The following is a 26147-nucleotide window of genomic DNA, read 5'->3' on the forward strand; positions in this document are numbered from 1 at the left end:
ACCCAAGAGCTAAAAGGATCTTAGATGCTGTACGCAGCTGGGTAGGGGAAAAGGAGGTTACCTTGCACAGCTGTCAGATTATTACTGGAATCATGCCTGACAGCTGCTGGAGTCCTAGGGGAAGACCAGCTCCCGCAGTAGAATCCAAAGCAACAGAACTTCCAACAGAGCCATTGGTGGATGGTTTTGAAGGACTCATTGATGGAGTTAAAACAAAACAGAGTAAAGTACCCCACAGTGGAAAGCCAACCATCAGCTGATATGTGACGGCTCATAGAAAATCTCCCAAATTATGTTTGCTCTCATCTATTCTAATGGAGTTACTTTGGATTTACACTGATGTCACTGAGACTAGATTCTGGCCCACAAATGAGACAAACACAAACATCATGCATTGTGTATCTGAAGAAGTGGGTTTTTTACCCACAAAAGCTTATGCCCAAATAAATCTGTTAGGCTTTAAGGTGCCAGCAGACTCCTTATTGTTTTTACAAACATCAGGTATTCTTAAGTGGCCAGGGGTGATTATATTGTGTGTCTCCAAGCAGTGTTAATAAGGAGGCTGTATTCAGCACAGTGAGCATATACCCTAATTGTCTCAGAGGGCACGACCTTCATGCCCACAGCAGAGGGATTTACAGCTCCTAATTTTCTGGAGACGCTAGATCAAGTGTTTCTATTGACTGTCGCCATGGCCACTGCTAAATGTGTGTAGCTCCCCAGCACTGATGGTTGGGGGATCGTTTGTCCAGTCAGAATATGGACTGTCACTGATGCAACAGAATGTTGGGGTGAATATGGGAGAGGAACAGTTTAGTTCCAGCCGTGAAGTCCAGTAAAGCCAGAACTGCTCAGTAATGTGATGTTCTATGGGTCACAGTGCTATAGTGCTGAAAACCAGGTTACAGAACCCCTGCTTCAGGAGTATGGAAAGAGGGTTGGCCTTTTCATCACTCAGTAGGCCCTCTGTTGCTGGAAAGAGGATTGTGAGGCTTGAGGCAAAACCCACTGAAGTCAATGGCAGTCCTTCCGTTGATTCAATGTGCTTTGGTTCAGGACCCTAGAAGACAGGCTCTTCTGGTGTGTGGTTACATCATCTTCCTAGTGCAATGCCAAGTCATCGAAGCCCAAACTCCCCCCACAAGTTCAGTGGAGTAAAGCAGAGTTGGAATACTGAGGTGGAAAGTCTCTTCAAATGCAATGTCTGTAATGGGTAAAATATGAAGCAGTAGGACCACCGCAAATGAGCAACCCTAGGAAACTAGAGCTTGTCACAATAGATAAGGCTTTCAAAACTACTGTCGCATTGAATGGAAAGTTCCTCCATGTAGCAGCAGCTCCTTAGCAGTGAGATTTTGTAACATCTCTGAGTACATTATTTATATTGCCAACACAAATTTTAAATGTTCTAATAAGCAACCAGGCTAGATAAATCATTCTCTCACAGCACATTAGCTTCTTACATTATAGGGGGAGCTGGTAGCGACTCCTATATTTGGGTTGCCTAGCACTTCCCCATATAAAAGATTCTTGTGAAATGTTTTAGAGACACTCTTATTCCTCCATTGCTTGACACAAACCTTTGAAATAAGGAAAGGAGAAGTGCCTTTTCTTTGTCCCATGAAATTCTATTTAGATTTGAAGATCTAAACTGTGGAAAATCATTATTTTCCTTCTCTCACTTGTGTTTCTCAGGAAAATTTTGACACCAAAATATTAACAGGACATGAATGTTCTAAGACCAGATCCATGCTGTCACCAAAACAGAAGACATTGTACTGGGAACACCTAGGAGCTACCAAATATCTGTAACAGGAGAGGAGGGAGGAAGAGGGAGAGATTGCTGAGGTGGGTTCCCCCCAACCACCCCTTCAGACCCAGCATACGGCCCCAGCAGCCCATCCCCCTTCCTCTAGATGCCATACAGAGCAAAAGCTCCTTCAACTCCTGGTTTGAAGTGGGGAGAGAGGGAGACACACACACACTCAGAGGCCAGGGTACTCTGAAAGCATCTGGCCCCTGCAGTCCTTTCCACCTCTGGAATAACAACCTTGTCTTCCTGTAGATTAAGTAGTAGACATCTGTGCTGAAAAGTCAGGGTTCAAGCCCAGCCCTGTTTGTGATGTATGATGGAGAAGTGGTTACAAATGCACATAAGAGAACTTGTTTTTAACTTTTCCTTTTTTAAAAAAATCTAGCAAATTGCATTTAAAACCCCTATATTAACTGAACATTACTTAGGTAACAAGATTTAAGGTTGCCTGTGCAATCTTAAATTTGGCCCCCTTGTGTGTATGCATTACCATATACTCTTTAATTACACAATCATTATTTTCCCCAGGGCCCCTGCCTCCTTCAGTGCACAGGATAGGTGCACAAAAGGGCACAATTAAGTTTCCAATGCAACTGTAAAACTAGTATTTCCTAATTTTTGAGTGCTTGATGTTGCAACCTAAATAATCATTTAATGAAGTTTTATAGTTATATAAACTTCATCTTAATACTAGTTTTGGAATTTTTCAAACACTTCTGGCCAGATTCTGATCTCAGTTACTCTGGTATATAGCTGGAATTTGTAATTTTAAGGATAACCCTCCAGCCACAGAGAGGCAGTATTATGTCACATTGTTAATAGTTCATCCTTTACATCTTCTAGACCAGCATTATTCTAAATGGGTTCTGTATAGGGTGCCACTTTTGAGATACAAAAAAAGGGACATCTGGGATGATCCTGGGCCCATAAAACTGGACAGCTGAGCACCCTTACAGATTGCCAGGTCAGCTACCTTAAAATGGGACAAATTCTGGGAAAATCTGGACAGGTGGTAACCCTAGTTATGTAACAAAGCATGGAGTGACCCTTTAAGTGCCCTTGTTGACCTACTACTGCCCTGGTCCTGGTTCAGCCCCAAACAAGTGCAGTCTGGGCCAGTAGTTTGTAGGGACTAATGGGAGATGTAGTCAGGGACCAGGTGACTGTAGGGCAGGACAGCAAGGCATGCTGGGAAGGAATGGCAGGGCATGTAAGAAGCAGCCTTGCTGTAGAACAGAAGGCTAGGAATTAGGTAAGGAGGAGGTGATTCCTCCCTTCCCTCTCAGAACTGAGACAGTCTAAACACAGGCAAGATATAGAAGGACCATGGGGAAGGATGAAGCAAGTACCTGGTGGTAAAGGGGTATACAGGGGATGAGATGTAAACTGAAAGCTAGAATCCCATTTTGGGTACATGACTATGATGTTCAGTCTCCCTTCATTCATTACCAACAGAGATCAGTGCAGGGGAGATTGTTTTGCCTAAGGAGGACGCGTTCCTATTGGTATTAATCAACCCTATGTCTACACAGGTGAAGGCTATGACCTGGCGTTGGCCAAGAATATGTCAGGTGTTTGGATTTCTGTTCCTTCCAAAAAGAGAGACCTCACTGTTGGCTAGAGGGCTGCACCACATCAAATCATCCAGCTACCCAAGAGTGAGGGAAACTGAGCCATCTGTGATGGCTGTGTCCTGATGCTGGTAAGGTAAGAACCTGCTACTGCTGACTGTATACACATTAGTTTAAATGTCTGTCATGAGTTTAAATAAGCTTCTATTGTCTTCACTATTATTTCAAATGCTGTTTTTCTGGGATTTATAAACTCAATTGCCAACTTTACTCTGGGCTGAAACTTACTATGTAAAACGTAAAAAATTGCAGAGGAATTGCATTTACATGTGCTGAATTATATAACTGCTTACTAGGAAATCTGTTTATAAAAATTTAATATCCTAAATATTCCAGTTAGTAACATTTTAGCACAACATTCTGTACAAGCCAACAAAAGCTGGGGCACTTTCCCCACTCACCCTTCAGAGTGGCCTGTTTTAATCAAGTAGAATATTCTGTTGTCTTCGCAAAGTTAAACTGTTTTTATTGGCCCTTGGCCTCCCTCACGTCCCTGCCCTCCTGGGATAATTGTTTTCATTTCCAGTTTGTGTCTGTCTGTGTCTATAAATGTTTAAGTGGTTGGCAGCTTTTTTGTGGTGGGTGTTGTTGCCAGTCCAGGTCATGGCTTGTGCTTCTCATTCTCTGGTCTCCATAAACTACTGTGACTGTTAGAATGAATGTCAACTGTTTTGTCTCAAGTTGGAGCCCTGGGGCAAGGCAGTTGGCTTGGATTTGTGATGGCATGAAGAGGGGGTCATGACTTCATGTGCAACTGTCAGGCTCTCTTCAGAGATAGAAGGGAGAAGATTGTATTCTTAGGTTTTCTTACCAGATCTACCACTGAGTACAACAGTGGCTCTCAACTGTTCTAGACTATTGTACCCCTTTCAGGAGTCTGATTTGTCTTGTGAAACCCCAAGTTTCACCTCACTACTTGCTTACAAAAATCAGACATAAAAATACAAAAGTGTCAGAACACACTATTACTGAAAATGTGTTTACTTTTTCATTTTTACCATACAATTATAAAGTAAAGCAATTGAATATAAATATTGTACTTACATTTCAATGTATAGCATATAAAGCAGTATAACAAATCATTGTCTGAATGAAATTGCAGTTTGTACTGACTTTGATAGTGTTTTTTTATGTAGCCTGTTGTAAAACTTGGCAATTACCTAGATGAGTTGATGTACCCCTTGGAAGATCTGAGTACCCCCAGGAGTACTTGTACCCCTGGTTGAGAAACACTGGAGTACAGCACCTGCCTACATCATTAGTCAATACTGGATGCTTCAGAGAAAGAATCTAGACCATGGGAGGAGGATGGGGACTCTTCTGATCTCAGTAGTCAATTGTCTTTTCCCTGAAGCAGATTGATTACCCCGATCTGCAATTGCTAATCATCTGTTGGCCTATTTGTGAAGGGTCAGCCACAGGAATGTGTCACGTGCAGAAGTAGGGACTCTTGCTCTGGGAGGACCATCCTTTGGGCATGCACCTAGGCACTCTACCAGCTGCTGGCTTACTGTTGTTCCTCTCTCTGCCTCAGAAGATGAGCTTCTGAAGCCAATCCTTCCAGCTTCTCACTGACTCTCCCCTTCCCACAGTTACTCACCAGCTCATTTCTCTGTGGTGTAACAAACCTGTTGGATGTGTGTATGTATCATAACAGTTAAAGCAAGGGAATTTATGGTCAGCTGGGGGATTAGATACAGGGTTTTGGCTCAGTCTGTTAGAGGATTCAGCTGCTCAGTTTTGGATCTGAGTACCTAAAATTCCACTATTTTTATTTCTCCCTCTCAGTGAGAGAAATCTTCCCTCTTGTCCTCTCTGGGAAAGTTTTCTGGAAGAAAACGTCTGGTACTTTGCCTTTAGCACCAATTGCAGTATACCATTGCAAATAAATGTGGAGGTACAGAAGGCCTTTATACCAACATCTTCCAGATTTAACTGCAGTAGGACAGACTGACACAGGATTCAGAGGCCTTGCTTGTTTCCAAGTAAGGGGTTAATTCTAGTTTAGATCTTGAAGGGTGTAATAAGAATACAAGGCTAGAGACACAAGGTCCAATCAGGCTCTCAAAAGGGAATAGAGGAAATTCTATAGGGCAAACTCACGCCTGCTTTGTGTTTGTTCGGCACTAACGTGGCTAACAGCTCTGTGCCACTGCTGCAGAAGCCGCTCCCTGTCTGGCACAGGGTGGCCTTCTACGCTGGGCAGGTGCCAGGCTGGAGGAAGGCCAGCGGATGGAGATGAGGGATCAAACAGTCCAGCACTTTGGCAATTCAGCACCCTAGCAGCGGCACAAAGCGGCCATTGCAATAGTGATGCTAATAACCCACACGCAGGCTCAAACCAGCTACCAGTTAAGAGATGAGGTTCAAGTCACCTCCCCTCCATCCCTGCTCCAGTGCAGGAATGAACCTGCCTCAGGAAGAACAGCTCCTTCCTTGTCAGGAGAGAAGGGCAAGTTCCACACCTGTGCTCAAAGGAAAAGCTTGTGCCCCAAGTTGCCCTTTAACACAAGAACAAAACCTTGACCAATAGAGCTTGCTGACTGAGGCTGTTTACTTTTGCTGCTGAACAAGCTGTCAAGGTTCCTCCCCCACTCTGAACTCTAGGGTACAGATGTGGGGACCTGCATGAAAAACCTCCTAAGCTTATCTTTACCAGCTTAGGTCAAAACTTCCCCAACGTACAAAATATTCCACCCTTTGTCCTTGGATTGCTCGCTACCACCACCAAACTAATACTGGTTACTGGGGAAGAGCTGTTTGGACGCGTCTTTCCCCCCCAAAATACTTCCCAAAACCTTGCACCCCACTTCCTGGACAAGGTTTGGTAAAAAGCCTCACCAATTTGCCTAGGTGACTATAGACCCAGACCCTTGGATCTTAAGAACAATGAACAATCCTCCCAACACTTGCACCCCCCCTTTCCTGGGAAATGTTGGATAAAAAGCCTCACCAATTTGCATCGGTGACCACAGACCCAAACCCTTGGATCTGAGAACAATGAAGGGGCTGCACTTCACCACAGGGGAGCTGATCACGGTGCTGCAGGTGCCGGACAGTGGCTGTGGGAAGGACAGAAAGAGGACGGGCTGCACAGCTGGTTCCCAATAAGTGACGTGCAGCCGCTGGAGGTATGAGACTGGCTGCATCAAGTACCTGGGGGGTGAGGAGGTGCAGGGGGTTAGTGCCACGAGGGAGTGCAGGGTTAGAGAAGAAGGGAGCACAGGAGGGGAGTGGTTAGGGTAAAAAGGATGCAGGAATCCACTTTGGTCTTGGCAGAGGCAATGTGTGTGGTGAGGTGGGGGCATGCAGGGTCACGTGCCACCCCATATCTCTCAGAATGCCTCTGGCAAGGACACCCAGCAGTGAGGAGTCAGAGTTCCCCCTGGCAGTGTCTGTGCAGTGAGGGGAGGGAGGAAACAGGGTGCCTGGCTGCCGACTGAGCAGCCTGCCATGAGGCGGCTACTTCTTCCCTGCTGCTGGACTCCCAGCACAGCTGCCTGCTTAGCAGACTCTCCGCTGAGGTGAGTTGGGGGTGGTGGTGCAGGCAGAGGCAATGTGTGGGGCAGTCACATGTCCCTGCAGAACCTTTCAATTGTGCCCCCTGCCCAGCCTCAGTTGTGTGCCCTGCCCCACCCGCCACTTCTACAAAGGTTCCGGCACCCTGGGTGACTGACCTGTAGAGAACTCAGGCAGATATAACAAAGTGGCTTGTGACCTCTAGTTGGCCTTGGAGCTTGGGTCAGCTGTATAGCAAGTCTTGTTTTTAGTGAAGTGAAAGAAACTTGTGATGCTTTGTAGAAGAGCACCAAAGGGCTCCATTTAGCACATGCCTAAGTGAAGGTCAGACGTCATGTGACTAGATTTTAATGTTGACCATTCATGCCAGCCTTGCTATGGGGCACGAAGCCTCCCCGACAAATTACACCTGTGTCAGGAAGCAGTGCCATTAAACACTTGTCCCTGCTGTGGCTAATACAGTCTGTCATAATTAAATGAGAAATATATAGTGGGGTTTGTGATGACTGGGAGAAATGCACAGTAAATTGCCCGCCAGGTCCAAAGGTTGCAGATCTCCTAAGATATCTAGACAGACTTATGTGCAGTGCTGGGAGGAATCAATGATTGTGGCACATGTAGGTACCAGTGACATAGGGAAAGGTCGGAGAGAGGTCCTCAAGGCCAAATTTCGGCTGCTAGGTAACAGCTTAAAGTTCATGGTAACATTGTCTGAAATGCTTCCAGTTCCACGCACAGGGTCAAAAAGACAGGCAGAACAGCAGGATCTTAGAGAGTGGATAAGATGAAAGTGTAGGAACTGGGAAACTTTTGGGAAAGGAGGAACCTATACAGGAAAGATGGCCCCCTCCAAACCAAATAGAACCAGTTTGCTGGCATGTAAACTTAAAAAGCTTGTAGAGGAGTTTTTAAACTAAGGTCTAGGGGAAAGCCAACAGATACAAAGGAGCACATGATTTGGGTGGAAACATCTCCTAGGAATGAATTTATTAAAGAAGGAACTCTATATCTTAGTAAAGAGGACAGGAAAGAAGTTGGTAAAGTACAGGTAGGAGCTAGTGAGGAACAGTCACATATAAAAAAAAGTCCCATTTAAAAATAACACATGAATGCAAGCAACAGAATATTGGCAAAATGTACAAGTGCGTATACATACATGCTAGAAGTCTAAATACTAAGATGGATGAACTAAAGTGTCTGGAATTAAACAAGGATATTGATATAATAGACAGTGTATACTTGGTGGAATGAAGAAAATCAATGGGATTTGGTAATACCAGGGTACTATATATATGAATAACCAAACAAGTCGCACCGGTAGAATGGCATTATTGTGAAAGAAAGCTGAATTAAATAAAGTAAAACATCTTAAATGAATCGAACTGAACCAAAAAAAAATCTCTATGGATAGAAATTCCTTGCTTGAACAATTAAAAATACAGCAGTAGGAATAAGCTACCAATCACCTAACCAGGATGGTGACTGAAATACTCTGAGACTGGAGAGGCTGCAAAGGCAGAAAATGCAATAATAGTGATTTCAACTATCCTCATATTGACTGGGTATGTCACCTCAGGGAGGGATGCAGAGATAAAATTTCTAGACAACATAAATGACTGCTTCTTGGAATAGCTTGTCCTGGAACCACAAAGGAAGAGGCAATTTTTGATTTAGCCGTAAGTGGATTACAGGATCTAGCCCTAGAGGTGAATACAACTGAACCGCTTAGTAATAGCAACCATAATGTAATTCAACTGAACATCCTTGCAGGGGGGAAAATGCCAAAGAAATCCCTCATCATAGCATTAAATTAAAAAAAGGGAACCACACAAAACCGAGAAGAGGTGGTTAGGGACAAAAAGACAGCCTTTAAAAACTGGAAGTCCTATCCTAGTGAGGAAAATAGAAAGGAGCATAAGTTGCAACAAATCAAGTGTGAAAGTATAATTAGGCAGGCCATGGAAGAATTTGAAGAGCAACTAGCTAAGGACACATACTAACAACAAAAAATTAAGTACATAAGAAGCAAGAAGCCTCCCCCACAGTCAGTGAGACCACTGGATAACCAAGGTGCTAAAGGAGCACTCAAGGAAGACAAGGCTGTTGAGGAGAAGCTAAACGAATTATTTGCATCAGTCTTCACAACAGAGGATGTGGGGGAGATTCCCACACCTGAACCATTCTTATTAGGTGACAAATGTGAGGAACTGTCCCAGATTGAGAGGTTTTGGAACAAATGAATAAACTAAATAATAAGAAATCACCAAGACCAGATGGTATTCAGCCAAGAGTTCTGAAGGAACTCAAATATGAAACTGAAGAATCATTAACTGTGGTATGTAACCTATTACTTAAAATCATCCTCTACCCGATGACTGGAGGGTAGCTCATGTAGTGCCTTTTAAAAAAAAAAAAGGGGGGGGGGGCTCCAGAGGCAATCCTGGCAATTATAGGTTGCTAAGCCTAACTTCAGTACCAAGGAAATTGGTTGACTCTATAGTAAAGAACAAAATTTGTGGATACAAGTGAACATCAGGTGGAGAAGAGTCAACATACCTTTGGTAACACATGATTTCCCTTTACAAATCTACTAGTATTCTTTGAAGGAGTCAACAAATGTGAACAAGGGTGATCCTGTAGATACAGTATATTTGAACTTTCAGAAAGCTTTTAACAAGGTTCCTCACCAAAGGCTCTGAAGCAAAGAAAGGCATAATGAGATAAGAGGGAAGGTCCTCTCATGGATCAGTACAGAAAGGTAAACAGCAGGGTCCCCCAAGTTTCTGTACTGGGACCAGCACAGTTTGACATATTAACAAATGATCTGGAAAAAGGGGTAAACAGTGAAGGGGCAAAGTTTGAAGAAAATACTAAATTACTCAAGATAGTTAAGTCCAAAGCTGACTGTGAAGAATTACAAAGGGATCTCACTAAACGGGGCAACAAAATGGCGGATGAAATTCAGTGTTGATAAATGCAAAGTAATGCACAGTGGAAAACATTCCAACTATATATACAAAATGATAGGCTCTAAATTAGCTGTTACTACACAAGCAAAATCATGGCGTCATCCTGGATAGTTCTCTGAAAACATCCTCTCGATATGCAGCAGCAGTCAAAAAAGCTGACAGAATGTTAGGAACCATTAGGACAGGGATAGATAAAACAGAAAATATCGTAATGCCACTGTATAAATCCATGGTACATCCACACCTTGAATATAGCATACTGTTCTGGTTGCCCCATCTCAAAAATGAAAATGGGGGTTATGGAACAGCTTCTAAACAAGGAAACTTTCAAAAAGACTGGGAGTGTTCACCTTAGAAAGTGGACAGCTAGGGGAGAATACGATAGAGATCTATAAAAGCATGAATGGTGTGGAGAAAGTGAACAGGGAAGTGTTATTTACCCCTTCACATAACTTATGAACCGGGGGTCACCTGATGAAATTAATAGGCAGCAGGTGTAAAACAAACAAAAGGAACTACTTCTTCACAAAATGCACAGTCAACCTGTGGAACTTTTTTCCAAGGGATGCTAAGGCCAAAAGCATACATGGGTTTAAAAAAAGAATTAGATAAATTACTGAAGGATAGGTCCATCAATGGTCCAGCAACACAACATGCTCTGGATGTCCCTAAGCCTCCAACTACCAGAAGCATCAGGCATTGGCCCCAGTCTGAGACAGGGTACTGGGCTAGATGGACCATTGACCTGATGTAATATGGCCATTAAGTAATCGGAGGGAGTCCCCTGCCAATTGGACACTAATGCAGACTTCATTAGCTTAATACTTTCCACCCTGGAATGTCACAAATCAACCCCTCATCCTGGACCCCAATGGCATTTGTGTTCTCTTTCTACAGTGGGCTCAGTAGCAATACCCCCAGTGGAGCAAAACAAGCCTTTCACATCTCTTCAGAGCCTTGCTCCTCAACTGACCGAAGCAAGAGGGTTGGCAGCTAATAATGCTTGACTTTTTCTAAAGAGCAGACTATGGCTATCTGCCAAAAGAATACAATTAAACCTTTAGCGCGGGCCCTTGGAATCTGTGGGTGCTGAACTTGAATGTATTGCTGGAGTAGCCTTGGTCTCAGAAAATCTCCTTTCGTGGCACCTAAGTGGAGGTGTGGGGAGAGGAAGGGGTGGGAAAGAATTAATCAAATTGGCATTAAAAAGGGGGGCCTCCCTTCTATCAAAGTGGATTCTTAATTTACAAGGCAAAATTTTGCCATCCTGTTGACTTTAAGTTTCATCTCTGTATGGCAAAGATCAGCATTAATCATTGTGGCTGAACACTGGTCAGCAGAGAGCTAAAACCATCCCAGTCATGTGTCTTGTCCCAACCAAACATGAGGCAAGTGAATCTCTGGCAGCATAGCTCTGAGGAAATAAACTAAGACAATCTCTATTGTCAACTCTACTGTCCTGTGGCTGTGCAGTCTGCTCACAGGACGGGGTGCCACTCAACCACACGGTTGGAGCCCAGTGTAACTCAGCAATAGTAGCTACTTCAATTTTGTGTTGCCAAACACCAGCCTCTCACTGCCCTGGCAACGTTGACAGGTGGTACTGAAAAGGCTAAGCATACTGTGGGTGGGTGAGGCGGGGGTGCCGATCTGCTGGCAAGGAACTGCTTGTGATGTCACAAATCAAGTATTATAAACCAGAGTCAGCCCTGAAACCTAGAGATGCAACTCCTTTAAACAAAGAAGCAACACTCGCTGACGGCAGTGGGGAATTAGTCCCTGTTACTTTATTGCAAGACCAAGGGAAAGGTGGTTGTGAAGACCTGTTACCTGACGTCAATTGCTCCCATTGTGCCTTCAGACTTATCAGGAAAAGAGCCTGCTGTCTCTCCTTATCCAAGAACCCCAACCAGATATCATGCATGCTACTTTTCAACCATCCCTGTGAGTAGGGTACCAGGTGGCATGGTCTACCACAAACAACAATATCTATTTCTTACATAGAATGTGCCTCCCCTCACCCAGGAAAACTTATGCAGTGGTTCTACCATATCAATAGTGAATCTTTGAAAGGACTCCTCTAGGATAGGTCTCCATCTCTTTTTAAAATGACACCATTCAGAATATTAGGAAAAGAATATATAGCATATGGGATTAGAGGGGGAGTGGAGGAGACAATGGGTGTCAGACAAGCTTTGGGAGTTGCCCAGAGGCCTACAAATTGAAAATAACTAACAGGTCTCCTTGTATAGTGATCAGGGATAGGACATTTGTAGTAACAGAAGTTGGTAATGGAGTGGTAGGTTCTATCGCTGCTTAGACTTTATGCCACCTGCCACCACTCCACAAAACAAATAAAAGTGCTGAAGTGTTAATGCCATCATGGTAAAATCTGACAGAGATACCCAATAATCAATTATCAACACAACTAATTTCTAAGAGGAGAATTAAATCAAAAGGGGAGGAACAGGTATTCATTAGATGTGTCAGGAAAGCGAAAGATGTCACTATACTGTATTGAAGGAGTATGGGAGAAAGGGAAAATATTTGATTTCTTTAATAGGTTCAACTCAGCCTATGATTTTTGTCCTTACAGTTTCCTAAGTGGAAAAATAGGACATGTTTTATATACCAGACATCTATCTTATTTGTGGGTGTAATCAAGCAGCTGCATATGACTTAGAAAATGCTTCTGTAGTTATTTGTGCCCATAAAACTGTAGCTGCAATTACTTCCAGATGCAAAATTGCAGGCATGGAATCAAAATCAAGTGTCTCGAAGCTAGAGGAAGTTGCTCCCTCATTGAGTATAACCACTTTAAAGTACAGAAGGTCACATTTTGGCCCTAAACAAATACACCACCACCCCTATATAATTACACAGCCTGCAAGCTGGCACCAGCTTTTGCTTTGTTAGCCACCTCACTGCCATTTCTTGAAGTTGCAGTTGTACTGTCATTACAGAGTGACACCAGGCACTGGATTATCCAGGTGTCAGTGTTTGTTACCATGTCAGGTATCACAGTTGTTAACTATTTCCTGTCCTAAATATGGGAAGAAAGAGTGGTATTTCAATTAACACTGTATGGTGACTGTTGGCAACAACCGGCTGGTTAACAGGGACCAGTGTACCTAGCACATTAGGCAGCACAGAAACGGTGAGTATCATGGGATAAGGTGAAGTGAGCACACTTTTCTGGAACTACGCCATGAGGATTTAACAGCCTAGTTCAAATTTTTTTCCATGTCAAAAGTAACTAGCGTAATTGGCCACTATTTAGTGGGAGAGAAGGAAAGTCTTCAAGTACTAGCCAACATGACTCAGCTACAAAGCCTTAATTTTGTGGCTCAGGATTCATAAAGCCAGATCATCAGAAACACATTTCACCCTGTACTTAACATGACATTTGGTGCAGAAAATCAGGTTATCCTACTTATTGGACTAACATACTACTGTAAACAGGGGCTCTTAAAACCCTTTTTAGCCAGCAGCAGAAATATGATTGAAATGGGGGTGGGAAAGGGGGGCTGACTAACTCCTGATACCCTTGCAATCTTTGGACGTCAGTTTTCAAGGTAGTATTCATTGCATGTGGTCAACAATGTACTGTTTCCGGTAGCCAACAGAATTCAAATGTGTTGCTGTTTCAGATACCTCTGGAGGGGGAAGGGAGCTCATGACAAATCAGCACTTTCAGAATGGTTCTTATCAGTTATCAGAAACTGAGCACCAGAAAGTGGTGTTAGCAAGACAGCATCCTACCTTAGCAGACCATGTGGTTGTGTGAAATGCTGGAGGAGAGGAATTGTTGCTCTCATTCTCCTGTGCCTTCCCTTCTGCCTGGGAGGCGTTCTCGGTTTACAATATGATCTACAAAGCCAGTATATTAGCCTCTTAAAACTCACCTCTGCTGTGATATCTAAAAAAAGCTTGGAAATGGTTAAAGAGAGGATATGCTGTAACTGCTGCTTACCGCAGGAACCGTAACTGTCTTGTTATCATGTGCTCCACACACACCCTTTATCAGCTTGTGTCCACCTGGTTCTCATCATACTCTGACTGCGAGCTCCTTTGGGCAGACACTATTGGTCTGCTCTGTGCGTTGTGCTTAGCACAAAAGGACCCAAATTCTTGACTGAGACCTCCAGGGGCTAATGTAATGCAAATGATAAACTCCAGTAGAGCCAGAAGCAGCCATCTACCAGACTGCAGGCTTAAAATAGTCACGGGAAGATGCTGTGTATTTCCCCAAAAGAACTTCATTCTCAGAAAAAGAAAAAAACTTACACACTTAGCCTGGCAAGCCAATCTAGATCAAAAACTTCTACTGCTACAAAAAAAAAAATCTTCATGGATGATTCTGGTGATGGTTTTCAGGTCACAAGCACATGTTCTCATGAGACTCATCATTATTTATATCACATTCTTCTGTGAAAAGAACACAGATTTTACATTATCAAGGAAAAAAATGCAGTGTTAGGTTTCATGTCATTTTAAATGTTGCCTTGCAGGAGACTGGAAGGCTCAAGAAAGTGGTAATGGCATACAGAACTTCACAGCCTGCTTTCTAACTGTAATCCTGTACTTTGAGTGTGGATGGAGCAAGAGAGCAACAATGGCTTTAAGCCACTTTGTACTCACCATATTCTGGAGTTGTGCAGGGATCTCTCTGGCCCAGAGTGTAACTAGAGCAGCCCCAAGGCTGCTCTAATTTAAATTCTGCTTCCTCAGGGCCCTGGAAAGTAGAGATTGTGGCTGGAGTGCACTGTACTCTGGCCACTCTCATGCCAGGGTCTGGGAGCAGGGCTATCGTAGAGTCCTTACTTTACCTCTTCAGGAGATGAGGAGGCTCTCTGCTGGAGTATTCTCAAGGGGGCATTTCTGCCTTCCTTAGGGCCCCTTTACATTGCCAAAATGGTGTAAAAAGGGCCTTAACATAAGGGAGAATAAGGCCTCTATTTCTAGGTTGCTGAGTCAAAATGGTGAATAATTAAGTGACTAATTTCTAGGTTGCAAAGTTATTGGTGACCAATTAGGCCATGACACAGTCTTCAGCAAGTTATATGTGAAAAGAGTGACGGTCTCCATCTTCCCAGTAGAGCAGGTGCATATATTAAATAAACCACTTCAATAGGCACTTCACTGACATCTTTGTTGGCGGTGTCAATAGAAAGGCAAAGAATTATTACAATGGAGGAAAAAAAACGACAGTCTCACCAACGGGACACAGCAAGATGCTTTGGTGAGAGTTGTATTGCTACTAACCGTGTGGTGCCTGTTCCACAGTTACACTTTCAATTTCCAGGCTGCAATGTTACATTTTTGCCTTCTTCATACATTTAGGCCAGATTCTCCCCTCTGATTTGCACTGTATAAGCACCAAATTCCCCCACTGTGCAGGGGAACTCTCCTGTACCAGCCACCCTACCCCTCCGGCATGGCCAGCATGGAATGCATGTTCCAGTGGTTAGGAAGGAGCAGGGCAGAGAGGAGCTCCGCTATGTCCTAACTTACACCAGGGGAAGATAGAACTGCTCCCCCGCATGGACAGGCCTGCGTGGGGGCCCAAAAGAAAGGGAAGAGAGGCCCTTCTGTGTGGAATGGAGCCATCCCTGACTGGGAAGTCCCTTCCATGTATAGTCTATGGGGGGTGATCTGAGTCTGTGTAAATGGTGATTCAAACACACAGGTAGTGGTTTCCCATAAGACAGACTACAGAAGTACTAACATGGCTGAGCTGTATGCTAATGGAACATCACAGCCCTGTTTAAGATTCCAAAGCAGACTCTCTTCCCTTGGAAAAGCCAGGAGTCTCTTATCTATGTGAAACTTCCTTCAGCAGCCCCAGAGTCCGGCTGGAGAAACACTCCTCGTGCTAAATTAACACAATGAACTCTCACACACACTGTGCCTGGCAACTGTGGACTTTGCAAGTTAAAGGAGATATGTGATATACAGGGAAGAAGGGTGATAATGGATTTCAGTGGTGATGAAACCATTACAGAGCTGATAGCTGTATAAGGAGATTTACTGTAAAGGTGCTAGCACCGGGGTGCTGTCTGGATCTGCAGAATCTGTCAATAGCAAGCTGTGATTCATTGTTATAGGAAAAACACACTAGCAGGGAAGCACAGATTGCATTGTTCCCAATTTAGAGCAGAAGTAGTGCATAGATGCTTTAACTGCATATCATGTTCTTCTCACAGAAAGCCAGTGATGATGAAGAAAATGAGAGCAAAATACTGAAGGGCCCCAATAGAGATGCATATCCCGGTGAGATGTAACGTTAAGAACAAACGGCAGCTGTCTTTGTTCTTGAATGGACTGCGTGCTTGGGGGATGGTCTTCAGGTTAAAGCATGGCATTGGGAATATAGATTTTAATTTCCAGACTCTGCCACAGGTTTCCTGTGACTTGGACAGACACTAGCCTCGGTGTGGGTCTGATCTCACACCAGTGAAGTCAGTGGGAATTTTGCCATTGACTTCAGTGGACATAGTATCAAGCTGCACATGTGCCCACTCCCATTGCAATGTAGCCAAGCTTGGCAGGTGCAAACACTTTCAATAATGTAGTGCAACAAGTGTTTTGAACATGCACAATCCACTGACCCCAGTGGGTTTTTGCAGGTACAAATTCTAATGATTATGTGCATGGGTATTAAACTACTTTGAGGGGCACACAGGGGTCTGCACTAATAATATGATGGTGCAGGTATCTGCATGTTCAAAGTCCTAGCAGATAATTAGCTTTTTACAAACAGCTAATTGTTCCACATAGTCTGCCCTTACGCCCACTTTACAGATAAGGGGAAGAAAGTCAGAAGTTACGCAACTTGCCCAAGACCACCCAAGGGATCAATGTAACAGCTAGAATTAGAATCTAGGAGTGCCTAGCTCCCTGCTTAGACCACACATCTATCACAAAAGCACAAGGAACAAAATAATTACTGATCCTGGCAGAAAATTGTGCCAGTCCCACAACTAAGTCACCATAGCTCTACTGAAGTCACTGGACCCACACCAGCTGAGGATCTGCTCCTCTGTCTCTAATCTATTTTACACTGAAAGATGTTCAGCTATATCTCTTGATTGGAAAGTTACCCTTAACCTTTGGCAATAGGTCACCTGGAGCTTCCTGCCATTAGCATGAATGTATATTGTTACGTCTGGAAATCCCTCTGCCTGATACCAAGTTATTTTGATTTTACACAATTTAAAGTCTGTCTGCATGAAGAGTTGGACTCTGGGTGGTGTGGGGAGCGACTTCCTACATTCAAACACTACAAAGGGCTCAATACACAGTTTCACCAATTCTTATTTAAAGGTATGGCTGGCCCAGTTTCCCTTCACACTTTGAGACTACAGATTTGGAAGTAATTTACAAAATTACTGTTAATGAAAGAGGACATCTCAGCCCACCGAAGGAAATGTGGTCTGCCTGGTAATGAATTGCCTCAGCTTTGACATTTCTTATTGTTTTAAACCCAGACTGCAAGGCTATTTAAACCCCATGTGCCTCAGTCTAATCTCACAACTGGGTAAACCTCAGTAACTATTGTCATCAATGGGGCAGATCCTCAGGTGATATAAATCTGCACTCGCTCCTCTGACATCAGTGGAGCTATGCCAATTTATACCAGCTGAGGATCTGGCCCCATGGCATTACAATTAGTGTAAATGAAGAATTGCATTCAGTTTGTCCAAAGAGAAACAGCCATTTATCTGAATCAAGGTTGTATTCCACTATGTGAATCACTTACCCAGTAACTCTCCACAATTATTACATAAAGCCCTCTCAGTCTGAAATCTTCAAGACATCTGGCTAAATGGAGCTGTGCTGTACATGAAAAGCAATCCACCAACCTGCCACCTTCAAGCTGCTATTCCAGCTAATGATCAATTCTCTCCTCTTCACCACCATCCCAGAAGCAGCTTTGTCATGGTTACCTGGATACTTACTGATGAAGGATGCTTGTACAGTAGTAGGTGCAGAGATGACCAAAGTGGTTAAACAGTCAGACTTGTTATCTAGAAGTCAGTCATTAATGAAATGCTTTTTAGCTAATGGCAGTTTAAGCCATGGATGAGGGGAGTGCATTGTTCCATCTGTCCAATGTGAGTACCAGGCAGCAGGATACCAGCTCTGCGGCCTTTTACTGTAATAAATTGCCTCGTGATTTTTAATAGGACGTAACCGATGGAGCTGGGTGACATGTTTTAGCCAAAACTTTTAGCATTTGAAAAAAAATGCAGATTTGAGTCAGATAAAGTTACAAAATGCTTTTATTTCAGGTAAGTTTTGGTCAAAAGAGAATTTGGAAATGTTTAAACAGTTCGCTTCAACAAGTCACCACATTTCAAACATTCACAAAATGGAGGTGGTGTTAGAGGTGATCCTCTTATACCAAATAACCTGGTGATTAAGCCACTTACTTGGAATATGGGAGGTACAGATTCAAATCCCCACTCTGGAGGGGACTTGAACCAGCTCTTCTCTTCTCTGGTGAGTGCTGTAGCCACCCACCTATGGGCTATGTTTGGGTGCAAGACTCTCAATCTATCCTGTTGAAGACATTCAACTTTGTATAACTAGCATATTCATTGGGCTAAAGAAGAGTAAGAGATTCTATAGCCTGATGGTTAGGTGAGTCACCTGGGTTCTAGTCCCAGTGCCAATGAACATTTAACTAGTTATACAAAGTAGAACAGCTTCAACAGGAGACCTTGAGGACTGCCCTATCCACCAGCAGATAGACTTTCAGGTGGCAGCAGGGTGATAGGAGTTCAAGCCCCATGTCCAGAGTGGGGATTTGAACCTGGCTCTCCTACATCCAAGATAAGTACCCTAACCACAAGACTACTGGGTGGCAGGATGGCACCTTCTCCTGTGTTTTGTGAATGGCACCTGTTAAAAAACCTGCTTTAAAACTTCTATAGAAGAGGTCTCATTCTCTATGGGATTTTCCATAAACGATATTATCTGCTGTCTTACATTTACATTACATGTCTTGTCCCTAAATGTTAAGACTGTAAATACTTTGTAGTTAAGAGACAACATAGAAAAGTCTTGCAGGAAACATCAGTGGCTCTGTGTGTTTAAGAGATGGTTATCAAAAGTGTTACCTCAAGCCAAACAGATATAACTGCCAGGAGGAAAGCATGGGATCATTCCACCTCGTGAGCTGGATTAGAGCCCTGATATGGGATGGTTTCATGCTCTCATTAACAAAGTGGATTTTTCCCATAGAACATGTAGTCTCAGCCCTGTGCAATTATCTGCAAAGATGATGGCGACAGAAGCCCTTGGGGTATTGTTTTGGATATAGACATTTCAACTGCAAATGAATATGAAAAACCATCTGAAGGGAGTTTTGTCTAAGGACTTCAGACCCGGATCCATAAAAAACAAAAAACAAACCAAACAAAAAAGACTAGTCTACAAAGCATGTTTAGATTTATGGGCATGTGACTGTAAAGATAAACGTGTGCTAATGAAGCAATTTAATCCCACTGCATTGTTGACCGTGGTGATCAGCACTGATTTTTTAAAAACTTAACCACAGTGGGAGCGGGAGCAACAGCCTTAATGAAGGTATAAATGCATTGTCTATTATAACCCTCCCATTTCAGTTGTTCATAATAACTAAGGCCAGTTGTTTGTCATGAGGGGTGTAGGGCTGTACAGCAGTAGTCTTCAACCTTTCTTCATTTGCAGACCCCTAAAAAATTTCGAACGGAGGTGTTGACCCCTTTGGAAATCATAGGCATCATCTGTGGACCCCAGGTTAAATACCATTGTTCTATGGTAATGACAACCATTTGCAGACCTCTTAGACATGGTCTGCGGACCACAGGTTGAAAAACACTTTTCTACGGTGTGTATTCTCTAAGCAGCAAAACTAACACCAGGAATGTACACACAAGCACAAACAAGGGAAATTCGGTTGGCTCTGATCAACAGTGACATTGGCTTGGAACGATCTGATGATACCCAGGACATGTGGGAAGCTGAATAACCAGTCCATGCAGCGCTTCTAGCTTTTTCTATCTAGACACTTATAGGCCCAACACATTATCTCCATCACAGGCTTTGTAGTTCCCCTCTTTGTCATGTTTGTTATAGTTTTGTAACCATACAACGTTTTAGCTGTAATGAGGTCTAGCCTTCCACTGTGGTAATCCCATTACCCTTAAAGACTTACAATGGATTTTTCAAGATTCTTTCCTTTACTGCTTTCCCCTTGTGAGGAAGGGGATCGGATGATGTAGCCTAGGAAGATGACTGCCTTTAAATCAAAGCAAACAAATCCTAGGTTGTTTGCTAGAGAAGGGCCTGGAATTTTGGTTAAAACAACCTACAAATATTATGCATCAGGACCCAGGCTGATCACAAGCCAAGGTCAGAAAAGAATGTGCCTTTCCTCCCCATGTATTATACTGCACTAAGCTAGGGGCATCACTGGAGGGAGTGGGCTCTTCTGAAGCATCAGGTACTTACGGTCAGGACCCTGTGGGGAGAAGAACCATAGTAGATTCATCTTGCTTTCCCAAAAGAGACGTGTATGCCCAGTGGCAAACTCATTCATGCTCTTGCTCGCCTGGGAGAGGGTATAGCCCTGTTTGCAGCGGCTCCCAGCATGGGGATATTTTCTTATGTACTCAGTGCCCTACTTCCCATATAGGTGGAGTGAGAAGTGCTACTATTACAAGTAGCATGGTCTGACCTGCATGAACATTTACCCCAAAGTGGTCTGGGTTGCAACGAGCAGTATGGAATGATTTGGGGGCGTTTTGGGGAGGACCACTTAAAAACAACGTTTAAGTAAATAAATAAATAAATTTTACCAGGCAGGGAAATATTTGAAAAGCCCTCCTTCACGTAAGCCCAGTGCACAGTCTGTCTAAATGAGGGTCCCAGGAAATATGCAGCCCCACATACTCAGTAATTGTCTTGTGTTTGCCTTGTTCTTAATTCCTCCAGACACTGAAATCAAACAGTGTACCAACCGGCCATGGGAAGGGAATCCTGCTTCCCATAGTCACGCAGAGACCATGGAACACCTCATGAGCAAGCACGTAGGTTTTGGCTCAAGGTGTCCCATGAGAATTTAAAAGCTACTCAGCATGTGACATAGTGCTCATGATATGATTGAGGACGTAAAGAGCACTGTTTGAAGGATACCCGCATCCCACTTCAATGAGAGTTGACTTTAGGAGCCCATGGTACTCTTCACCTTTAAAGATTAGGTCCCAAAAGGGCAAGTGTTGCAGAACTGCATGACTTCCATGTGTGCAGAGATCATAAACTAAACTGTGCATACAGTATAGCCAACCATACACAATGGCCTTGTCTGGCCTAGGGGAAAATTAGGACTATAAATTCACGACCAACCCAATTCCACAGATGCTGTCATCGGAGAATTAAGGGTACTGATTTTTCTTTGTGCAGAAGCAGTCAATGTTGCTGTACAGCCATTTGGAGAGGTAAAAGAAGAATGGAGGAGAAAGCACAAATGGCAGATGCTAGTCACGCTGCTTAACACATCAATGGAAGAATCCCAATACCACAGAGATGGGTGCAGTATAAGAACCTAAATGGAACAGAGCAGAAGCCCTGGGAGTGCAGGCTGAGTTGGGTTCTTTAGGCACCAGTTCTTATTAAGGCATGAATAATATTGGCAAACCATGTTTTCCACCACTATTGCTAGCTCAGGTGTAGAGCATGGTCCCCAAAGCAGAGCTATAAACCAACTACCTCCTACATAGCCTATCACATGGCTTCAAACACAGCCGTAACCTGTTCTTTAACCGTGATACAGCATACGTGGATACAAACTGGCCCATCATGTTAGAGTGTTACTATGCTTAAAAGTGGTTTCTAACCAATACAGCCTTGTCAAGACCAGGGGACAGTCAGAGCTGTGATGCTCCACCAGTGGTAGTGATGGTGGGAACACCAGTAGAGGCAAGGGTTAAACTGCCTCGACCTTCTGCAGAGGCTGCCACTGCTGCTGCTGGCTGAGCAGCACTAGAAGAGAATTACAGCAGGGATTTTCAAAGAGGTCTAAGGGAGCTAGGCATCTAAATCCCATTAGAATTCAAACTTCTTTAAGAAAATTTGAAAATCTCAGGCTACAAGTCTAAGTTTTTTGTCTAGAAGGCTAAATCTACACTAGCAAGACTAGATCGGTGCGTGGGTGAGGCCAGCCTAAATAATACCCTGGCCCCAGAGACAGCAGGGGCTCTGAGGCTGCCAGAAGGCATGAGCGGACAGTGGCTTTCAGCAATAGATCCCTCTAGACCCATACTAGAAACTGTTCAAGTGGGAGAGGACAAAACCCCTTTCAATACAGTTTCAAAAAGCATTCTTTTCATTAAGACTGATGCCAGTGGCTACTGAGTCAGAATAGAATTAATTAGCAAATACTTACTGAACAAATAGTCTCCATGTAATGCATTACATTTGTTTTCTTTTCTTTCTGCTAGTAGAAGGCGCCCACAGGCCATCCTAGCCTACACCAAAGAAACAGCGCTTCAGTCTGAGTTTTGTTGCTTGCTTTCCCTCCAGTTTTACAACCCCACTCTTTAAAGGTGGTGTTACTCATCATTGCTGCACTAGTCCCTTCCAGAAACAAGAGCAGAACTCACTAACTCCTTCCACTAGTGTAATAATCTGCAGTGGAGCAATTGGCATGCTGCCTTCTCCTCCCCAATTCACACAGCAAGTGTTCACAGTTCAAGTAGTCCATCTCTGCAGTATGTGCCCAATCCCCACCTGCCTGTCAAGTGAGTCCCCGGGGGGGTCAAGATCTTGGCTTTCCTCCATTAACCAATTTTCTGCTGCTGTACCATAAGCAAGTAAAGGCCAGGAGGTTATGAGATACCCAAAGAGATTATAAGAGCTGCCTGCTAAGATTGGAAGATGGTATATGCCACAGATGCAAAGAAATTGCTTTGAGATATTAGGGGTGGGGAGGAACAGCATCCCAGAGTAAGTATTGAAACTTCCATCAACAGGGTCAGTTACAACAGAACTGTCAAAATACTGAAGAACACATTAGGAAGGTCTGACAGAGGGATGAGCCATTTCTGGGCCAGATCTATGCTGTTTTACACCAACTGAGGCTTCATTGATGTCAAAGGAGCTACACTGATTGACACCAGCTGAGGATCTGGTCCAGACTTTATTCTATCAGAGATGGCTTGTAATGTATCTGTAACATGCTCCTATGGCCTGTTTTATGCAAGAGGTCAGACTAGATGATCACAGTGGTCCTTTCTGGCTTTGGAATCTATGACTCTATGCCATAATACACTTTGCAGTATATACCCTTCTTTATGTTACCTAAGAATATAACTTACATATAAGATATGCATAGTATGAGAAAAGGTCCCATTTACAGTGCCAAGCCTCCATACGTTATTTCTTTAGCAATAAATTGTAGTGGTGGTAGAAATTAAACTTCCATATTCCACCTTCTTTGCATTCAGGGATTCTTCCCTCTTTAACAAATTGCTTCGTTCCATGTAGGAGTATTTGAGGGGAGGGGAAATAAAAACTGGGAGAAAATGATACTCCCGAGTAGCCAAAGACAATTGCTCCATCTGGAATGTACACACAAAGATCTTAGAAAACAAGAGAAAAAAATCATGTCATCAACTGCAGTTTTCAAATATTTTTCCCACGCAGGTCAATATTGCAGACAGGCAAGAGAGGATATGCATGATAACCAAAAACAATTCCATGTGCTAATCTGGTCTTGTATCCGGTAATAATGCCTTTGTGATATATGCCCAGGATATCCCACATCCACGTTTCAGCCTGCTAGTCAGCTATCCCAGAATACTGTTCAAGGTGAACTGCAAAGCAGTTGGTTTCGACTTTGCTGCTCCCTTATGAAATATAAAGACTCATCATTTTCTTCTGCCAACTTTTATGAGAGCGGTGGAGAACCAGAACACTGACTGCCTAAAAGTCAATTTATTTTCCCACTTCTACTGCAGAATGGAGCAGGTGCTGCTCTGGTTACAGCTTCATGGGTTATCGCTGTTCCAGTCCTCCTCAGGTTTTACCAAAGTCCTCCAGCAAACAAGAGGGGAAAGCAGACTTTGTATTTCAAGGGGGAAAACCAGCAAAAATCAACTGTTAAAAAAGCTTGACTTTGTCATTGGGCAAGCACAACTGAAGGGCACTAGTCTATTTTCTGCTCCACAATTCACTTTTAAGACGTAAATTCACACAGTGCAATATTTTGGGGTTCAATACAGACCAGTGAGACATTGTGTCACCAGCTGCCCTGTGTGCCTTAAATGCTCTGCTGCTGTGGCTCACAGCCTGATCAACAACAGACAAGCATGTAGTTTCCTGAGTGTCTGTGTGATGTTTAGCCCTGGTTCTGCACTCTGGCCCCAACCATCTGCCTACAACATAACAGCCCCACCCAGGTCTCCACTAGCCATGGACCCCACCACACCCCCACTTCTGAATTTCCCCAGAACCATCTGCCCTAAAGCCACCAGCCCTCTCTAGGAACACTCAGGGAAGTGATAAGATTCATTGCTCCTTTAAAGAGACAAAAGTACAACTTATCATTTTAACTGAAGTTAACAAGCCTTACCATTCAAACACAGCCCTGGGCTGGATTACAGTGAAAAATACAGCAAAGTTAAGTGACCCCAAGTAGAAGGTAGAATGGGTTACAAACAAAAGTAAAAATACACTTTCTAATGGCTAAGTCCTAACTTAACAAGCTACAGATAGTGCTCAAGGTAGTTTTCTCACTAATCATTCTTGGTCCAGCATGGCTGTCTAGACCCTCTGGCCAGGAACCAATACACAGCACATAAAGTGTTCATTTGATTCCTTTGTCTCCTCAGGGGTAAGATAAAGATGGAGTCTCTCTCTGTCCCTTGTACTTCCTCCAAAGGAATTGTCTTTGTCCTGAAAGTCAGGAAGGCTTCCTGGGGATTCAGTCTCCAGTGTCTCTCTGGGGTGCTGGATCCATATTAATTCTCTGTCTCTCAAGGTCAGTCTGAGGATAACCTCCACTGGTTTAGCTTGATGGTTTTGTTTACTGCTAATATGTAAATTGAGGTAAACCCACATTCCTTTAGGACAAAGCTGTGTATTATTGTGACGGGTGCGATTCACCACTACAGCACCTCCTACTGGTGGTCTTGGGAATTAGCTCTGCACCCTCTTCTGGTGGTGTCTCACCCACCGTCATCTCTGCTCCTGGACACACATAACTCCTAGGAGCACAGCATCCTCTTCATGACACTGCGCTCCAGCTGTGCCACACTGTCTTCTCCCCTTCCAGGGGACCTGCAATCTCCACCCAGCCTCTTCCCTCAGTGGCAACTGCAGTTCATTGTCCCAAGGCCGCTTCCCATGCAGTTCCAGCACCCTCTTCTTCCCTTGCCTCAGCTTGCTGGCCCTAGCAGCCAGCCAAGAGCACTGAATTGTCCCAGGTGCTGGGCTTCTCCCCTTGAGTTCCAGTCAGTTACTGAACTCTGTTCTGACTGCAGCCCTTCTTATATGGGCTTGCCAGGCCATGATTGGCTACTCCTCTCAGCCCCTTTCTAATTGGCTGCCTCCAGCGCAGCCTCCCTTGGGCTGCTTTTAATCCCTTTTCTGCCAGTGAGGGGCACCCGCCCCCTCACAATGACCTTTACCTAGCCTACACGGTCTGGTTTTAAACATGTTCTAGAACATACGCACTAAGAGCGAACTTCAAAGGTTGCCCCTTAAGAGTATAAAAAGAGAAATTAACAACGTTTGCATGATATTTCAAAGTTATTTTAATTCAGGCTCTAAAGACCGATTCACCTCTTTACGACGGTTGCACTGACTGCAAGGGACAGTCACTGGAATGTGAGACAGCAAACTATTGTGCAGGCCTGGCAAAGACAGGGGTAAAGAGTCTTTGCACCTACTGCTTTTGAAGTGTTTTGATCAAAGAACTTCTAGCTTTGATGTAAAGCACAAGGGAATCACTTCAAAGAGAGCCATTGGCCAGAGTACTTTGAAAACAGGAAGATGATAAATCAATATCAATTGCTGATGCCTAATATCTCTGGGCTAAGTGCTGTAGTGAAGGGACTGTTTAACCTGCTGACTAACACTTAGTTATTCCTGATGCAGCTATAGATTTGTCAGTTAAACTCAGTCAGATAAACTATTTGTGTCCTGGAAATAGGAGAGCATATGAAG

The 26147-nt window shown here is 43.7% G+C and overlaps 1 protein-coding gene across 1 annotated transcript in view; it reads right to left on the reverse strand.

The window, feature by feature from the left end:
- The window catches only part of TMEM86A (transmembrane protein 86A), an 81196-nt gene that overhangs the window by 8992 nt on the left and 46057 nt on the right, over positions 1 to 26147 (reverse strand). The gene's annotated exons all lie outside the window — the stretch shown is intronic.

The sequence above is a fragment of the Lepidochelys olivacea genome (genome assembly GCF_965140295.1).
Source record: "Lepidochelys olivacea isolate rLepOli2 genome assembly, chromosome: 6".
Taxonomy (NCBI): domain Eukaryota; kingdom Metazoa; phylum Chordata; order Testudines; family Cheloniidae; genus Lepidochelys; species Lepidochelys olivacea.